Source organism: Scyliorhinus canicula, chromosome 7, assembly GCF_902713615.1.
Source record: "Scyliorhinus canicula chromosome 7, sScyCan1.1, whole genome shotgun sequence".
In the NCBI taxonomy this organism is placed as follows: domain Eukaryota; kingdom Metazoa; phylum Chordata; class Chondrichthyes; order Carcharhiniformes; family Scyliorhinidae; genus Scyliorhinus; species Scyliorhinus canicula.
The window spans coordinates 196584740-196602653 of record NC_052152.1 but is presented as its reverse complement, the minus strand read 5'-3'; the positions used below and the strand labels follow the sequence as shown (position 1 = coordinate 196602653).

General features: G+C 45.2%; 1 protein-coding gene across 4 annotated transcripts in view; it reads left to right on the top strand.

The window, feature by feature from the left end:
* Positions 1-3373: 3373 nt before the first annotated feature.
* The window catches only part of LOC119969673 (tumor protein p53-inducible nuclear protein 2), a 69526-nt gene continuing 54985 nt past the window's right edge, over positions 3374-17914 (top strand). The window contains exon 1 of one of the 4 annotated variants that reach the window (XM_038803621.1): positions 3374-3544. The gene's annotated coding sequence lies outside the window, so the exon portion shown is untranslated. Of the gene's footprint in view, positions 3545-4232; positions 4545-17914 lie in introns of those variants that run through there. The other 3 variants (XM_038803622.1, XM_038803620.1, XM_038803623.1) reach the window with 3 other exon arrangements.

The window sequence follows — 17914 nt, the reverse complement described above, 5'->3', positions numbered from 1 at the left end:
CTCTCTTTCCCTCTCCACAGCTGCTTCCCGACCTGCTGAGTTTTGCCAGCACTTCCTGTTTTTATTTCAGATCTCCAGTATCTACAGTACTTTGTTTTTTGTTATTGGAGAATTTAGAAGTCGGGATCAAAGTCTCAGAACAGAGAGTTGGCCATTTAGGACTGAGATGAGGAGAAATTTCTTCAGTCCAAAAGGTTGTGAGCTTTTGGAATTCTCTATCCCAGAGAGTTGCAGTATTTTCGAGCCAAAGGTCAATAACTATTTGCATATTAAGAAAATCCAGGAATATGATTGTGGATTCTTGATCCTTTTTCTTTCTTGTTCTGTATTTAAAATGTTGGGGGCTGTTTGGGGGAGGGGAGGGATTATTGGCCAGGGGATCGCCATGGTATTTGTTATTGTTGATTATGTGTTTGGTGGGTGTATATTTGATTAAAATGGGAAAATGGAAGAGAATAAAAATATTTAAAAAAAAAGAAAATCCAGGAATATGGTGTGTGGTGAATGTATTCACCTGTATAGTGTATAGTGCTGTGACCTATGACCTGGAAATGATGATACAGTCTACTTCCAGGTACTGTACTGGAACCCCGGTGGGCTCTGCCTCTGACTCCGCCCTCACTGGGGCCTTATGTAGTCCGGCCACCTATGGGTGGCACTTATTTGTACAGCCGACACTGGCAGGCGAGTTCATGGATAATAAAGCCTAATGTTCACTCGTTCTCACGGTGTCACAGTAAATTGACGGTGTAACATGCAGGAAGATGTAACTGAGGTAGAACATCAGCCTAATTGAATACTGTAGCAGACTGGAAGAGCCAAATGGTCCACTCTGCTCCTATTTATTTTGTTCTTCACAGACAGTATAACAAATGAAGCCTGTTAAAAGTGGCATTGACTGTGGAGCCTGACCCTAGTTTTTTTTTCCATATGCTTGTAGAAGCTTTTACACTACACTTTTATGTTACTTAATCTTCTCTGCTCTTAGAACAAATAACCAGACAGCACAGGAACAGTCCCGTCGGCCCGTTTGTGGGATGTATGGAGATTCTAGTTTTAATTACAGGATGAATATCAATGAATTATAATATTACCTACTGGATCCCGGCCCTGGGTCACTGTCCGTGTGGAGTTTGCACATTCTCCCTGTGTCTGCGTGGGTCTCACTCCCACAGCCCAAAGATATGCTGATTAGGTGGACTGGCCACGCTAAATTGCCCCTTAATTGAAAAAAAAATTATTGGGTACTCTAAATTTATTTTTAAAAATAATAAATTAACATTACAGGCAGGATATTGGAGGTGTTACACCTCTTACTATCGGTGAGTTACTACTCTGTCACTGTTGGTTATAAGGTTATTGGAGTCAATGAGGAGTCCCGAAAAGGTGAGTCAAAAGCAGTTTATTTCCTACTCACACCGAGGAAATACAGCAACTAAGTAACACTCCAAGCCCCAGCCTGGACCATCCTGAGGTGCCGGCTCCTTCCTGGCCGACTTTTATCTCGGAGAATTTACTAACCCGCTATTGGGCCTCCGCCCCTCAGCGGGAGAGCTTGTACTTCACAAGCCCCTCCAGGGAGATCAACCGGGTCGTCCCTGTGGGGCTCGTGGGGGTTATAGCAAAGGAGAATCTGAGTGTTACCAGTATTGCCACCAGTTACTGGGCTAGCATTTGGAAAAGTAGATGGCAAAGGCATAGAATTTCAACAGGTGAAGTAGAGAAGGAAGCAACAATGTTATGGCGGGAGAAGTAGAACGTACATGGTTAGAAACTCAGCTCAGCGTCCAATAAGATGCCGAGGTGGTGAATAGCCTGGTTCAGCCTGAGACAGTGTCCATGGAGGTGCACAGATACCAGTGGTGGCCATGTGGAGTATGTATCACAGACTGAAGGCGATGCCATCAGTCTTTCCAGTGCTTCATCCAAGACCGGATATCATTCAGACTAGGGAGATGGTGGCATAGTCGTAAAAGTCACTAAACTCATAATCCTGAGGGAGGCCCTGGCGAGTGGTCCGAAAACACAGGTTCAAATCCCACCATGGTGGCTGGTGGAATTTTAAAAATTCAATCATTAAATCCGGAATTCCATAGAATCTGTAGGAGGAGGCCATTTGGCCCATCGGGTCTACACTAACCCTCCGAAATAGCGGCACAGTGGTTAGCACCGCTGCCTCACAGCGCCAGGGACCTAGGTTCAATTCTGGCCTTGGGAGACTGTGTGGAGTTTGCACATTCTTCCCGTATGTGCGTGGGTTTCCTCCGAGTCCTCCGGTTTCCTCCCACAGTCCAAAGATGTGCAGGTTAGGTGAATTGGCCATGCTAAATTGCCCCTTAGTGTCCAAAAGGTTTGGTGGGGTTATTGGGTTACTGGGATAGGGTGGTGGCGTGATAGGCTGCTCTTTCAGAGGGTCGGTGCAGAGTTGATGGGCTAAATGGCCTCTTTCTGCACTGTAGCGATCCTACCTAGGTCCACTCACCCACCCAATCCCCATAGCCCTATCTAACCTTTGGACACTAACGTCAATTTATCATGGCCAATCCACCTAACCTGCACATCTTTGGACTGTGGGAGTGATGTGACTATCAATTCACTAGAGACACGATTGGAAGTAAACTGTGGTTTTAATAGTCTTACAACTGAGCCAGCCTGCGACCAGAGGAACTGAGAGCAGGGCTTACGGCTGCAGCTCTTTATACTTCTGGTAATGGGAGGGGCCATGGGCAGAGCCAAGGGTGGAGCCCTGTTCATGCTCCTCATCCTCATCTCCTCCTATGGGCAGAGCCGCGCAACGGCTCACATACAGAGCCCACAAGGACATAATACAATACAGTGTGAATTACAATACAGTATAATTCACCACAGGGAGGAAACCGGAGCACCCGGAGGAAACCCACGCAGACACGGGGAGAATGTGCAAACTCCACACAGACAGAACACAGACAGTCACCCAAGATCGAAATTGAACCCGGGTCCTGGCGCTGAAGTAACAGTGCTAACCACTCTGCCACTTGGTGATCGTGAAACCATCGTCGATTGTTGTAAAAATTCACTAATTCCCCTTTCAGGATGGAAATCAACCATCCTTACCCCGAGCGGTCGCCTTGTCAGAGATGGCCTTGTCATTGATTGTGACCTTGGGAGGAGACAGACTACAGGAGTTGACAAAGTAAAGGGTGTATCTGTGAGCTTTGCCAAGGAAACAGAACAAGAACAGGAGAGGAGTGGCAGCAAGGGGAGACATGCCTCATGGCATTATGTGGCTTTAAAGCAACAAACAGCTCCACAACACCTGGGCTTGTAATGTGCGTCGCTATTTATGCCCATAAAAGTCTTGTTAGTGACAATGATATGACCTTGACCATTACAGCACTTGGCACAGACCTAGGCAGAGGTCACTTGTCTGCGTACCCAGCCATGTCAGAGAGTGTATGCCACAAGAGGAGAGAGAGTGATCAAAAACCTCAGCGTCTGCAGTCCCCCCTACCCCGCCCCTGTCGACAAATTAGAACCGTTTCCAGCAGGATGTCCCAGCCGATCTGTAAGTTTAAAGTGTGACGGAGTGTGGTACAAGGGTCGGGGGAGGGCAGTTTAGTTCATATAAAAATCGAGAGAATTTTTAAAAAGGGAGGGGGGGGGGGGGGGGACTGACAGTTCACAGTCCGCAGAAGCAAATCTGTGCGCTCCATCTGGATAACATCACTGTGCAAAATAGCTGCACAATGAATTTTAAGTTGCCTCCCCCAACCCCACGTTGGGACCCAACATAATGTGGCAAAGCTCCCAGTGACAAAAAAATGAGGAGCTGCGTTCAAGAAAGCGTGTTCACAACAGCACCCCGTCACTTGCTTTGACAGCACCAAGGATTACCCTCATCCCTGACACCCCCCCCCCCCCCCATCACCCCCACTTTCCAAGCATACAGAGCTGGGGGAGGGGGGGGGGGTGAACACTGGACGATGTTCGATGGGCAGCCTAGCAACTTTCATCGGGGGAGGAGGGAGTGGAGAAAGGATGTGACTCTCTAACATTGTTCTCTCTTGTGTGTGAACGGCTGGACCTGAATGAAACTGACACCAGGCATTATTCTAAATTCATCTCCCGTCAACCAAGTGGGAGAAAATTGCCACTGCAGGGTCACGTGGGGCGGGCGGGCCGGCCGCTGATTGGTGGGGTGGGTGGGACTGTTACGTCACAAAGAGACCCCGCCCCCTCCCGGAGGAGGCCGATCAGCTGTTCAGTAAATTCCAAAATCTGATACACTCCGTGGGAGCAACTGGGCGCAAAATAACACATGCCCGCGGCGGTGGCTGGAGGAGGCTTTCTTCTAAGAAGAACGTACATCTTTTTTTTGAAAAATACCTAAGCAGTCTGTACCCTCCCCATCCTCTCTCTCTGCTGCATTCTACCTCACTTGAACTGTCCGTGTAGTTTTTTTTTTACATGAAAAAAAATTGTGTTTTTGTTTTACATTGTTTACAAAACTGACTGCAACAATACTTGACACCCAGAGAGGAGTGAGAGAAAGGGAGAGAAGGTAGGTAAGTATTCCTCCCCTCATTGTGACATATTTCCCTGTGTTTATAGGTCAGCTTTTCTTCTCGTTATAACGCTTGTGCCACTTGAGGCTGCAGTTGCTTGTCAGGTATTTGGTGTGTGTGCCATTGGAGCTTGTTATGCATTTTCCTTTTTATCTCTTTCCTCTTAAAAAATGAGCAAGAATTCCCCCCCAGGTTATTTATAATATTTCCTGATTATGTGTGTCCATCGACTCTCCTTTTTTTCCTATATTTATAATTTGTCATTGCTGTGACCCTCAGTCCCCCTCCAAGATCGTTTTAAGCGAAGGACCGTTTCGACATATTGTGAAAAGCCTCCCTGTTTTGCCAGTAACTTGTGTCTATCGTCCTGAAATGGACATTGGATGTGCGTCAGTGTGTGTTTAAATATGTAACTTATCTGCTTTTTTCAGAGGGATGTTCACTCGCAAGCGGATTAACTGTTCTAGCTCATTTGTACTTGTGACGAAATCTGCTCGTTGCAATCGTGAATGTCACGGACAGAGCTTTTCCTCCGCTGACCTGCAATTTTATTAATGTCTGTTTCAAGGCCGACTTGCTCTCTCCATTGTTAAAACAGCTGATTTTGCCGGTATTGGATAGTTGAGATTAGTCAATAAGGTGACGTGAAGGTTATTAACATAAAAACACAGCCGCACAATGACGTGATCCTTCTTAAAGGGGCCATCTCGCTTACTCTGCCACTTGAACTGCTTTGTCCTTTCATGTTTTTGCATTGCATCTTGCGGTAGGTTTTCCAAAAGCTAGTAAAATCCAAACAGGGAAGGGAACCGGTTCTTCAAAAGCACAGCGTTCGAACGTCCTTAATACACACACAAACACTTGCTTTTCTTACAAGTTATGAATCAGCTATGTTATGACAACGGAGTAATTTCAGCTTTTGAATTGGAAAATGCAGAGTAGGTTTGTTATTGTCCAGTGTCCTCAATTGAAACACTTCTCTCAAGAGAATTTAAAAGACCTTTTGCTCCACTCCTCTCTGCACAACTTCCACCCTCATTTAAAAAAAAAGAATTTAGAGTGCCCTATTCTTTTTTTTCCAATTAAGGGGCAATTTAGCCTGGCCAATCCACCTAACCTGCAAATCTTTGCGTTGTGTGGGTGAGACCCACGCAGACACGGGGAGAATGTGCAAACTCCACACAGACAGTGATCCTGGTTCGCACCCGGATCCTCAGCGCTGAAGGCAGCATTGTTAACCACTGCCCCACCATGCTGCCCTTCTTCCACCCTAATATTGATTGTCATTGAAACCTGTACAGTTTCGATTCAAAAAGCGAGGGAAGTGTCGGGGGCAATTCTGGGATTTCAAGCGCATCAAAGAACTCTCCACATTTCCCTCCTGTGCTTCTCTGTTGTGCTTGTCGTTGGGTCCCCATGGAATAGTTATCTCAGTAAGGAATTAACCTTTGGGATATGGGGGAAGTGGTGGAACCCTAACCTCACAGCATCCATGCCGATGGTGATTAAATCAAATTCTGCCTATTTGTAAATTCAAAATCTTACTTTTAAAAAAAAAATTACATACTGTCGTTTTGTACATTTTTAACTGGGCCTATTTTAAGGTGACCAAGTCAAATTCAATTTATGGGACTCTGGATTTAGCAGAAATATTTTGTGGTGCTTTGTGGTGTTCACGCTTGAACTTTTCCCATTTTAAACACCTCCTCAAATTCTTCTTCTCAAATCCCTTTGCCATAAAGGGCAACATATAATTTTCTTTCCTGATTGCTTGCTTCACCTGCATGCTAACCTTTTGAGTTCCTTTATACAACTACACCCAAGTCTCAAATCATCAACGTGTATGAGTTTCACACCTTTTATACAAAAATTTTTTTTAAATGATTCTGGATTTCTATTCTTATGACCAAAGTGAATAACTGCACTTCCCACATTTAACTCCAATTGCCACCCTGTTGTCTATTTGTTTAACCTGTCTAAGTCTCTTTATAATCTCTGTGTCCCCTTCGTAGCTTGCACTTCCACCTAGATTTCTATCGCCAGCAATCTTGGATACTTTACTCTGGTTGTTCATCTATGTTCTTAATGTAGATTGTAAATAGCAGAGGGCAATGGGTTTAATGCCCTCGACACTGCAGGACTGCCCATTTTTTATTTCCAACTAAGGGGCAATTCAGCGTGGCCAATCCACCTATCCTGCATATCTTTGCGTTGTGGGGGTGAGATCCACGCAGACACAGGGAGCATGTGCAAACTCCACACGGACAGTGACCCGGGGCTGGGATCAAACCCAGGTCCTCGGCGCCATGTGGCAGCAATGCTAACCACTGCGCCACCGTGCTGCCCCGCGCAGCACTTTTCAACGTAAATGGGTGCACTGTGTTTCAGGGTTGTAGCTGGGAATTAAAAGTCGCTGTAACTTCCTTTTAAATACTGAACAAGTTCCCCCATGATGTGTCTGGTTAATTGTGTTCAGCAAGTTTTTTCACAGCAGCATTTTTTAAAAAACCTGATTCCCTGAACCTTTTGAGTTGGTGGCAAGTAGTCCACCTGGTTTCCTCTCCCGAATAACCCAGCCAATTTTACATTTTTGAAAGTTGTTTATTTTCAGGATGCAGTTGACAGGGCTGCATTTAGCTGCTCTGGGAAAACGGTGATTGGCTGCTCTCTTGAATCAATTATACAATTGAATGGCTTCAGAGGCCTTAGCCGGGGCTAGAATAGTGGTGTGGATGTGGGTGCCGATTCCATTCTCCTAAAGGAACTGAGTGAGCTAGTTTGACTTTTCTAACAACAGCAGCTTTTCGTGGTGACAGCCTATGATTTGACCTTTGAGTTTGCGTTTCTAATCCAGTAATATAACCACATAATACCGTTGACAGTATGGGATAACACAGCCAAGAGTCTGTATTGTAGCATGCAGTGTGGCCTAACTGACACTTTTACTGGGTGTGATGACCATTCCTTGTGGTGAAGTGTGTGTTGGTGAAGCTGGCAGTGTTGCTGTCGCAGATGCAATACATTTTCTTTCACAGTGGCCTAATTGTGGCCCTCGTATTTTGACCTGCTGTGTGTATTGAAGAAATGGGTGTGGGTAGAGAACTGAATTCAGTGCTGTTTTGTGGCCTTCAATATTCAAATGACGCAACTTCCTGCAAACAAGACAGTGATTCAGAACAGCGTGTAATTTGGTCTAGATCTTTCATCATCTAATATTCTAGTGGTATATAAATATTTACCATGACGGTGCCCAAAATAAATCCGAACATAAGCTGCTCTATAATGAGAATATGCTATAATGAAAACCTATAAGCATGTTCACTGACAAATTAGCAAGTTAACTCTAAGTGTCTTTATCGTTCTCCTCATTCTTTCATTTGACCGCATTCTTCTCTTGCATTCAGCCCCTAAACACGCTCTATTTTTAAAAAATGTATAAATTTAAAGTGCCCACTTCAGTTTTATTCCAATTAAGGGGCAATTTAGCCTGGCCGATCCTGCACTTCTTTGGGTTGTGGGGTGAGACCCACGCAGACACCGGGAGAATGTACAAACTCCACACGGACAGTGACCCGGGGCTGGAATCGAACCCAGGTCCTCGGTGTCGCGAGGCAACATTACTAACCACCGTGCCGCCCACTCATGCTCTATTTTGCTGGTGTGCACTCTTGCACTCTCAAATGTACTTTCTTTTGTATACCTATGTGCTTTTCTGTCTTCTCTCCCCTCTTGTGCACTCTTTACTTGCCTCTCCTCCATTTTTCTATTCTCTATTCCATAGGTCTCTTGCACACTTCTCAGACCTCTCAAAATTTGACTTTGCGTTGTACTCCTTTTAATAGCAAAAGTAAATCTAATTTCAAAAATTATTTAAAAACAAAAATAAATTTACAGTACCCAATTATTTTTTTCCAATTAAGGGGCAATTTAGCATGGCCTGTGCACCTACCCTGCACATCTTTGGGTTGTGGGAGTGAGACCCACACAGGCACGGGGAGAATGTGCAAACTTGACAGTTTCAAAAGTTTTTTTGATTACTGACTTGTGATAATTTCATGCAATGTATAGTATGTTGTTGTAGTAGTGAGTCGAGTAAATGTTGCTGAGTGACATATTTAGTGTCCTGACTCTGGGACCAGATTCCAAGGAATCACTGATACGATTATGCATTGCATTGCTTCCCTGCTATATTAATAGTTGGATTCTGGTTGTACCACTAGAGCTTTGGGAGTTGCCCTATTTGGGTAGGGTGGAGAACATTTATTTTGCTTGGGGCTGATTAATCCATTTGACATCCAAGGCACCTCAGAATGCAGGTTTGACAAGTCTACTTCCAAATGTTATGATGCCTACAAGAATGTTGCAGGACTTTTCCCAAGTCTTCAGTTGTGTTGTGGCTACAGCTGCCCTGGCCCGAGCCTGACGGCTCTCCCTGGCCTGACCAGCCAACTCTCCTCCTGGACAGCACCTCCTTGAAACCTACTTCTTTTAAGCAAAGCTTGTCCTAATAGCTACCGACAATGCTTGAAGTTAAATTGTGTTGGCTGTTGTAAAGCCCCCAGGGACAGTTTACTAGGTGAAAGGCATTTACTGTTGCGGTATGAAACAAAAAATGTGCACTCGGCAACTCTGCTTGTACAAAATGTGAATTGAAAAATATCGAGTTGATACATTTCACCTGAGGAAGGAGCAGTGCTCTGAAAGCTAGTGATTCGAAACAAACCTGTTGGACTTTAACCTGGTGCTGTAAGACTTCTTAAAATGTGAATGGTGAGATATCTCCGGCAAAGAGAATTTGTCAACCGTAATGGTTTGAATTTCTATTTGCAGAAATACATGTCCAAGCAGTCATAATTTCGCAAGTTTTGGGGAAAGAAAATATTGAGTTGACATATTTTACCAACCTTCATTGCAGGCCGTTACAATTTTTACCTACACTACTTTCATTTTCATATAGTTTCTTGCCTACAGTTGGAAGATGATCAAGTTGTTGTACAGAAATAGTGTACATATGCAAACAACTCGTGGTTCCCAGCCTAGCTGTGCAAATTCGTAAAAGAAAAAACTTGAGGGGATGCTTTAAATGTTCCACCCCATTATGTCTGTGTAGAAAAAGTTTTATTTTTTTTTCTTTCCCTTTGTGTAATAGAAGATTCACATGGAGGTGGTGAATACGGATGGGTTGGTTTATTTTTGACCTGCACGGCACCACTGGCTTTAGGTGCAGGCTGCGAGGCCCCTTGTCATTCTGGAGGTGTAAATTATGCTCTGCATTCCAGATGAGGACACTGCAAGTGTGTCATTCAAAGGCCGCTGGCCCTGACAACTCTCTGCAGTGTTTGGGAAGAGGGCAAGTAAGGATTTTGTCAAGTTCCCGGAGATCAGAGATTGCCTGTTACTTACAGTACAGCCCTGCTTCACTCTGCCGTGTATTAATGTTGTACACCATATTAAGTCCAAACGGCATGAACCTGCTTTCTGATGGGATCTCACTTCTGTGTTGCCAAATTTTGGGTCTGGAGTTCTATTCATGGCCATCTGGGGGTCTCAAAGCGGATTGCAGCCATTGAACTACTTTTGAAGAGGACAGCGTGGTGGTTAGCACTACTGCCTCACGTCACTGAGGATCCAGGTTTGATCCCGAGTCACTGTACCTGTGAAGTTTGCATCTTCTCCCCGTGCCTGCGTGGGTCTCACCCTGTGTTTATGTGGTCAACTTTCATAAGAACTAGGAGCAGGAGTAGGCCATCTTGCCCCTCGAGCCTGCTCCGCCATTCAATGAGATCATGGCTGATCTTTTGTCGCCTCAGCTCCACTTTCCGGCCCGAACACCATAACCCTTAATCCCTTTATTCTCCAAAAAACTATCTATCTCTATCTTAAAAACATTTAATGAGGAAGCCTCAACTGCTTCACTGGGCAAGGAATTCCATAGATTCACAACCCTTTGGGTGAAGAAGTTCTTCCTAAACTCAGTCCTAAATCTACTTCCCCTTATTTTGAGGCTATGCCCCCTAGTTCTGCTTTCACCCGCCAGTGGAAACAACCTGTCCGCATCTATCCTATCTATTCCCTTCATAATTTTATATGTTTCTAGAAGATCCCCCTTTCGTTAAGACTAAAGATATTAATCCTTTCTGAATTACTATATCCTATAACTTCTTAACTAGTTGGCCACTCTAAGGTCTTTGACTCCCTTGCTGATACCAGATGGGAACTAATTTATTTCAAACTATATTTCAAGCTGTAATAGGATCCCAAATCTACAAGGAAAAATTCCAACTCACTTACCACTCGGTGTCCTTTAAGGGTCTGGATCTGTTGAGGATGTATCGGTGAGTCTTATGGATAAACCACTATTTGCGGTTTAAATTTAAAATCACACTTACTTATTTTTTTATTTGCTTTTACAAAATCTTAACAAATTACTTTGTATTTAAAAGTCTCTTTTAGTTGATCAGACTTCAGGAATTTTATTTAACTGTTTTTCCTTTGTATTGAATTTTTTTTTGGAGTTTTTTATTTAACACAATTTTGTAACAGCTACAAAGAGAAAAATGGCCCTGTGCAAAAAGCCTTAACATAGTGAAAACAAACAGTGGGAAAGAATAAACATGTTAATAAGGCACTTCCCCTGCCAGCTCTGTTTGCCCATGCCACACGTGTTCAACTAAACTAACGTGGCCCTAAACCCCCCCCCCCCCCCAGGCAGGTCAGCCATGCGCTTGGCCCTAGCCTGCCCCGCCCCACCCACCTCCAACTCTCCCTGGTGCCCCCTGACCTACGCTAGCTACGCTGACCCCTGCCCTTGGCGCCTGCCTGTCTCCCGTCCGAGCGCTCGGGCCCTCCCCCACACACCAGGGACCCATTAGCTTAATTGTATCCCACCGAGCCCTTTCAAGTCCCGTAACCAGCCCCTAGCCCATCCCCCTATCAGAGGCCCCGATCTCCCGCCAAAAGGTACCAAGTGCAGGGCCCCCTTTGCAGGGCCCCTCTCTCCCCCCCCCCCCCCCCCCCCCCCCCCCCTGTTGCAATCCCCCCCACAACACCAAGTGCGCCCTCCAGTCCACACTCTGTCCAGGCTGAAGACAATCTTGGATAAAACATTACAGTACAGGATAATTTAACAAACCGCCTCCACACAAAAGCTCTGAGAGTCCAGAGTCCTTTGGTTCAAGTCCAGCTTCTTCTTTTAATAAAAGTCCACATCTAATCAGAGCAAATTAGGTTAACAGACCGCCGCCACTGGACAGCACTGAAAGAACCAAGTGCCCATTAGTTCAAGTCCAGTTTCTTACCTTTAATAAAGGTCCAAACCTGTTCTGGTGTCTCAAAATAGTAGTGGAGTTCCTCAAACGTAACCAGAGCTTTGCAGGATACAGCATTCCAAAACTCACCTTTTTGTAGAGGGCTGCCTTACCTTGATGAATCCTGGACGCCTCTTGGCCAGCTCCGTTCCCAAGTCCTGGTAAATGCGCACCTCGCAGTTCTCCCATCTGCTGCTCCTCTCCGCCTTGGCCCATCGCAGCACGTGTTCCCTGTCAGCAAGCCGGTGAAAGCGGACCACCAAGGCCCTCGGTCGGTCGCCCGTCCTGGGCTTCCTTGCGGGGGCTCTATGTGCCCCATCCAACTCCAGGGGTTGAGGGAAGGCCTCCGGTCCCATCAGCGCCTCAAGCATACCCGTCACGTATGCACCCACATCCGACCCCTTGCAGCCCTTGGGGAGGCCAATGATCCATAAATTCTGCCTCCTGGCTCTGTTCCCCAGCTCTTCAAGCTGCTCCTGCATCCTCCTCTGACGGGCGTTCAGCTCCTCCACCCCGTGCTCCAGCTCCGTTACCGTGCCCGCCTGGCTAGAGAGCTTCGCCTCGACCTCCCTGAGCGCCTTCCCTTGGGCCGCCTGTGTCTCGACCATTCGGTCCATCACCGCTCTCATCGGGTCCAGCGTATCCCTCCTCAGCTCGGCGAAGCAGTTCTTGAAGAACTCCATCTGTTCCTCCCTTGGCCAGTGAGTCCCCGGTCCCTGCCGTCCCTGCTTGGCCGCCCGGTCTGGGGTCCCTGCTGCTCCCGCTTCGATCCTTGCCGCTCCACTCAACCACATCTAGTCCAGCTGCCCATACCCCGGAAAGGAAGCCTCTTCCCTATCGTCTCCTCCACCGATTCAGGCTGCCAGGTCCCAAAAAAGTCCGTTAAAAAAGGTCCGTTTGCCCATCGCGGGCGGGAGCGATCCGACCTGCGACCTGTCTCCTCGAGGGCGCCACCGGAACCCTTTTTCTTTGTCTTGATAGCTTGTGATTGTTCTTATTCTTCGGTCTTCCAGTGTCTTCCGATTCCCATGGACCGATGAGCTGATTCAAATTGAATCTAAGGATAAATTCAAACCGAATGGCTCGGCGCCTCTCTTCCCCTTTTTTCTCTCTCTCCCTCTCTCTCTCTCTGACGTTTGCAACTGGCATTCTGAGATTTTATACATTTTAATTCACCTCTGCAGCACATGTCAATTACAAAGCATCGTCTCATGTTCAACAAAATAGATGTATTACATTTAAAACCGCGATTTCGCACCATGCCCAAGACTGTCATACATTTCAAAAACATGTGGTGCATTCTGCTCAAAGTCTAAAAAAACCCATTAAGCTGTGTCTATCTTTGTCTATTTCAGCCATTCGCATTTTAAACTTCCTCTGCCGTGCGTGCTAGCTTTAAGCCGTTTAGCACCTTGCTCAAGGCTCTCACCATTCAGGCTTGCCATGTCTCCAAAATGACTTGTTCCCCTTTTCATAGAATTTACAGTGCAGAAGGGGGCCATTTGGCCCATCGAGTCTGCACCGGCTCCTGGAAAGAGCACCCTACCCAGGCCCACACCTCCAATCTATTCCCATTACCCAGTAACCCCACCCAACCCTAAGGGCAATTTTGGACACTAAGGGCAATTTATCATGGCCAATTCACCTAACCTGCACGTCTTTGGACTGTGGGAGGAAACCGGAGCACCCGGAGGAAACCCATGCGCACACAAGGAGAACATGCAGACTGCACACAGACAGTGACCCAAGCCGGGAATCAAACTTGGGACCCTGGAGCTCTGAAGCAATTATGCTAACCACTATGCTACCGTGCTGCTCAAAGGTTTCAAAGAACTGTTGCGTGTCTTAAAATAATTGATAGCTATTTCCTGTCTATTTTAAAAACTAACTTTCTTAACCATCTTTTCCCATGCCCGCTATTTATTCTCAAATTTTATCAAACTTTTGACCTTTTGTGTGCTTGTTATTTTTCAAGCTTTTAAAAGCACTCTGATATTCCCTCCTTTTATGTTTATTTTTATATGTTTACTTTACTCTGTTTATTTTATTCCAAACTACATTCTTCCTTCCCATTTTTACTTGCAACCCCCACACCCAAAAAATGTGCAGGGTCGGTTGATTGGCCATGCTAAATTGCCCCTTAATTGGAAAAAAAAGAATTGGGTACTCTAAACTTTTTTTTTTAAACTACTTTTGAAGTGTATTTCCCTGTTGTAATGAAGGAATTCTGCTGCAATTTCCTATTAATATTTTACAAGTGGTTGCAAAACAACATTTGTCCAAGTTTGTGCTGAAGGGCAGGGAAATTGATTCATCACCTTTTCATTTCACTTCCTATTTACTTTTCTAAAAATTGTAAATGTTCCATTTGTTCGGTGTGTCTTTTAGGGTGAAGTTGCTCTTTCTACCTATGCCCAGAAAGTTTATATGACGCAGTTGAATAGGATCTAAACAAGCTGTAAATGTAGCTGAGCTTTGCTCATGGTGGCTTCAAAACATTTCAGATGGTGGCTGCCATCAGTCTCTTTCTATTCTTTGCCATTAGGAACAATGTACCAGACGAACACTGCAGAGGAGCTGGTGCATTAGTCTCAGGCTGGGTAGAGGAGAGGTATCAGGGCCGAGGGCCAGAGAGGGAGGTGTGGGTGCAGAGAATTGTCAGGTGCAATGCGGTGGCACAGTGGTTAGCACTGCTGCTTCTTGGCGCTAGGGACCCAACCTTGGGTGCAGGTCTGTGTGGCGTTTGCATGGTCTCCCTGTGTCTGTGGGTTTCCTCCGGGTGCTCCAGTTTCTTCCACAGTCCAAAGATGTGCAGGTTAGGTGGATTGGCCATAATAAATTGCCCCTTAGTTTCCAAAATAGTTATGTGGGGTTGCTGGGTTACGGGGATAGGTTTGGGCCTAGGTAGAATGCAGGGTTGGTGTAGACCCGATGGGCTGAACGGCCTCCTTCTGCACTGTAGCGTTTCTACGATACCAAGTACTTGATGGTTGGCATGTATCTAATTGAGACCCTGTCTGCAGCAGAAAAATAACAGCCTCACAAAAGAACCTTTTTCAATTCAACAGTTGAATCAAAATTCTGGGATTTGATCAAACGTAGGTTTCAACTAAGATGTTCCACACGCAAGTGATTTAACATTGACCCTGAAGGAATGTGGTGGAAAATTAGTCAGGATTTGCTAATCCACAGCCTTTCGTATCCAAAGAAATTTGTCAGAAAGGGTTAACAGACCCGTAATTTGTTTAATATTTGTGCGTGGTCAATATGTCAAGTTCCTTGTGCCTTTTCCACTTTAATTATAAACAAAGATGTAGCTTGTTTTGAGCCCAAGAAGGCTTGATTCATGAATCATATCTGCTTATTAGCAGAGTGCATAGTGTGGCACGAAACTATATTTAATCCAGTAAGCAGATCACGTAACTAAGGTAACTGTTAATCCACTGGGTCACACCACTGCAAGGGGCGACTGCTAAAAAGGTACAGCTTCAAGATTGATTGTGGAGGGCGCGGGGGAAGGAATCTTTTTGGAAGAACTACTGCGAAACCATGAAAGGGAAAATGAGAGTGCCCCAGCGCCTTGCCTCCTAATTTTTCTAAAAACGGAAAGGAACAAGCTTCTTTTGTCAGCCAGCATGATGATGTTTGTCGGCTGAGATTTCAGATGATGCTATTTTAGAAGCTAAACAAAAAACTTTCCATTGGTGCGATGAGTCATTCGGAATATTTTGATTTGAGCTACAGATTAAGGCTGGGATTGCATGGGGGGCATAGCTAAAGTTGTAAACCAAACAGGAAGTAAATCAAGAAGTTGTGATTAAGTAACAGCTAACACTGGCTTTAAAAGCCTGAAGGAGGAAGAAAACTTGCAAGGCCATAAAGAATCCCATGGATTTTGAAGTTCTTGGAAAAGGGACAGAGGCTCGTTCGTGAAGAAGCAGGAGTCATGACACGAGGAAAAAAAAACCTCTGGGCATATTTCTTTTCAGGAATGCTCCAGATTCTTATCTATATTGGCCTCAGTTTGAGTTCACAGGCAACCTTGTGACTGAAGTGGGGTCCATTAGAATGTAGCATTTGCGTCTAGCAGAGTCCTGTGTGCAAATAGCTACTGAAATTATGTACTCGAGTTTTGAAGAGGTGATCGGCCAGGTGCTTAGATGAGGGTAGTGCAGTTGATGTAGTTTATGTGGATTTCAGCAAAGCCTTTTGACAAGGTCCGACACGGGAGACATGTAAAGAAGGCAAATGTACACGGGATACAGGGTAATTTGATAAGGTGGATTCAAAATTGGCTTAGTTGTAGGAGACAGAGGGTGATGACAGACAACTGCTTGGGCGACTGGAAGCCGGTGTTTTGTGATGTACCGCAGGGATCTGTGCTGGCTCCCCTATTGTGTGTCACTTGTATAAACTACCGTATATACTCGCGTATCATGCGACTTTGAAAACCTGAATTGTAACCTAAATTTGGGGGGTCGCATGATACGCGAGATACAAAATTTGTGGGTGTGAAGTGCTGGCCAAGATTAGGCTGTTAAGCTGTTAAGCAGACCGTATCCATTTACGGTAAGTCAAATAGTACCCAGTAGTTAATGAAACTATTATATTTATTTTTGGACATAATGAAATATAAAACAGGAACACGTATGTAGGTTAATTAACATTTAATAAAATAAAAACACTATTAAAACAAACTATTACAGGTAAACTAAAATCCTTCAAATTCGCTTTCATTGTTATCAGTGTCATCATCAAATAAAGCTTGGAATTCTTCTTCATCGAGGCAGTCGTCAAACTGATCATCTTGCAGCTTCAATTTGGCAGTATATTTCTTCGCAGATCTTTTCTCCATAGTGGCTAAGGGTAGAATGTATTCGATCGTTGTTGTATGTTACGGTACTTGTTACGTGTTAGGTAACTGTTTATTATCGTGATTAGAAACAGCAAAACAGCTGTTTCTCATTCGGTTGTTTACGGCGGAAAGCCTTGCCTAGTGTCATCTGGTATCTCAAAAAAGTGACTCGCATGATACATAAGATATATGATAAAATCTTTTTTTGGGGATGAAAATTTAGGGGTCGCATGATGTGCGAGATCGCAGGATACGCGAGTATATACGGTACATAGATGACTGTGGGGTTTTGCAGATGACACACAAATTGGCTGGGTGGTTAACAGTGAGGTTGAGTGTCCTCGGTTGAGGAAGATATAGACAGATGGGCAGATGGAATCTAACCCTGAAAAGTGAGGTGATACACTTTGGAAGGAGTAATTTGACCAGGAAGTATTTAATGAACAGCATTACACGAGGAAGTTCCGAGAAACAAAGGGACTTTGCCATGTTTGTCCACAGATCTCTGTGAAGGTGGAAGGGCAGGTTAATAGGGTGGTGAAAAAGACGTAGATTACAAAGGCAGGGATGTCATGTTGGAGTTGTATGGAACTTTGGTGAGGCCACAGTTGGAGCACTGTGTGCAGTTCTGGTCGCCACATGGTAGGAAGGATGTCATTGTGCTGGAGGAGGTGTAGAGGTGATTCACCAGGATATTCTCTGGGGTGGAACATATGAAGAGAAGTTGGATAGGCTTGTGTTAGAGTAGAGAGGGCTGAAGTGCAACCTGGTTGAGGTGTGCAAGATTGAGGGCATGGACAGGGTGGATAGGGAGCAGCTGTTCTCCTTAGTTGAAGCATCAGTCACGAGGGGACACCAGTTCAAGGTGAGGGGCAGGAGGTTGGGGGGGGGGGGGGGGGGGTTTGTGAGGGAAAAACATTTTCACCCAGAGGGTGGAGAGTCTGGAATGCACTGCCTGGGAGGGTGGTAGAGGTTACCTCGCATCCTTTTAAGAAATACCTGGATGAGCACTTGGCACATCATAACATTCAAGGCTATTGTGGTGATGTGCATCACTATTGATACACAAGGGGTTAATGTACATACATGTAGACTAGCTAGACACTAGAGGGAGCACCAGATACATCACACGCACACACATTCAACCAATAGATCAGTTAGAAAGGACACGACCAGTGGGCATTCACGATGCACAGAGGTGACACGAC